This window comes from Etheostoma spectabile, chromosome 15 (genome assembly GCF_008692095.1).
Source record: "Etheostoma spectabile isolate EspeVRDwgs_2016 chromosome 15, UIUC_Espe_1.0, whole genome shotgun sequence".
In the NCBI taxonomy this organism is placed as follows: domain Eukaryota; kingdom Metazoa; phylum Chordata; class Actinopteri; order Perciformes; family Percidae; genus Etheostoma; species Etheostoma spectabile.
The window spans coordinates 20,646,832-20,648,599 of NC_045747.1; the positions used below are offsets into that span (position 1 = coordinate 20,646,832).

Here is a 1,768-nt window from a genome sequence, read left to right on the forward strand (position 1 = left end):
CAAAAAACTTTGGAAAAAACACCAAAAACATCAAAAAAAGGCACCAACAACATTGAAAAAGTGACACAAATGTCGGAAAAAGCGATAATAATATTGAAAAAGAGTGACCATTGTTAACGGGAAGACAACACAAGGGTTAAGCTTTAAGTTTATTTCTGTGAAAGTACATTAAGAGTAACAACAAAAATATGTCAAATTCCAATAAATTGGATTGTCATTGTTTCTCAAGCTGTCTGTGGCCAAGCGCCCAATTAATTCCCCCTTATTTTGGTGATGAGCCAAAAAAAACAAAAAAAAGGGGCGACGGCTGGTGTGTGGCCATGGATGGCGAGCCTACAGAGGAATGGGAGTCATGTGTGTGGCGGGACTCTGGTGGCCGTTGACTCCGTGTTGAGCAACGCCAACTGCTTCTCAAGGTGAGACAATTGAAGCGCTCGTAATTTTTGGTTTAATTTTTGAACTATATAAGAACAGAAGGTAATCAAATTGCTAGCTTTTATACTTTAATGTAAAAATAACAGCACTGCCTTTTAGGAAACCATTTGTAGAGGCCCAGGCCTTGTTTTAAACCAATCAGATGTTTTTCTTGAGTCCTTACTTAGTTAATTTAACCTCTCACAGTTCACCAACGCCGTCTGAATGGACTGTGGTGTTGGGTCGCTTGAAACAAAATGGGTCTAACCCCTTTGAGGTGACACTGAACGTGACAAATATCACCCTGAGCAACCTGAATGGGTCAAATGTAGCAGTGCTACATCTGTCAACCAAACCCAGCCTGTCCAATAACATCCAGCCCATATGCCTTGACAATGGCCAGACCTTCGCTTTGGGCTCCACGTGCTGGGCTGCTGGCTGGAGCTCGGGGCAAGGAGGAGGTAATGCTTCATCTGCATCAATTCACCTGAACATTTAGGCCTTTGTACATTGTTTTTGGCACTAACAAAGTTTTGTTGCCCATTTATTATCATTTTCTTATTTTTCTCAACTTCAGCGGAACAGGTTCTGCAGGAGATCCAGACGACGGTGGAAAATTGCGGGAACGGGTCGTCGAGTGACAGCATTTGTACCAGAACTTTTACTCTGGAGAAGGTAATTAATGAGTGCAGGTAATTATTATGTCTTTGTTTTAAACAGGAGTTTGTTGATCCTTAAACAGGCATTTCGGGATGCTTATTCCCTTTCTTGCTGAAAGCTTGATGAGAAGATCAACACCACTCTCAAGCCTGTACAATAGAAGCTACAGTCAGCAGTAGGTTATCTTAGCTTAGCATAAAGACTGGAAACAGGGCAAAACAGCTATCCTGGCTTTGTCAAATGGTAACAAATTTCACCTACCACCATCTCTAATGCTTACTGATTAACATGTTACATCCTTTTTATTTAACTCATACAAACTAAAGTGTAAGATGGCTGCTGGCTGTAGCTTGATGTTCAGTCTTATTTTCTTAGAGACAATGCACATTGATCAACATCACTGCAAATGTGCCTGTGTTGGCCCCATTTTAGGTTATCCATTACATTCACTGCACAAACATGAGATCGGTATCAAACCTTTTATCTAACTCTCAGAAAGTTTCATTTCACAAAATCAAACTATTCCTTTTAAGTATAAGAAGGTATTGTATACATAGGACATTTGGTGAAACTAGAAAAATAATATTATTTTCTGTAGTTTCACGAGAAGATGTGACTGAATGTCATCTTCATACGAATGTTGAACATGTGTGTCTGTTTGTTCAGGGTGATTCTGGAGGTCCGTTGATGTGTA

At 40.1% G+C, this 1,768-nt stretch overlaps 1 protein-coding gene and 1 long non-coding RNA gene across 2 annotated transcripts in view; both read left to right on the forward strand.

Annotated features, from left to right (window-relative positions):
* The window catches only part of LOC116703247 (transmembrane protease serine 9-like), a gene marked incomplete in the record, with an annotated part of 81,409 nt that overhangs the window by 8,616 nt on the left and 71,025 nt on the right, over nucleotides 1–1,768 (forward strand).
* The window catches only part of LOC116702571 (uncharacterized), a 22,357-nt gene that overhangs the window by 4,420 nt on the left and 16,169 nt on the right, over nucleotides 1–1,768 (forward strand). The window contains exon 2 of the long non-coding RNA XR_004335197.1: nucleotides 1,251–1,253. This is a non-coding gene — a long non-coding RNA (uncharacterized LOC116702571). The remainder of the gene's footprint in view (nucleotides 1–1,250; nucleotides 1,254–1,768) is intronic.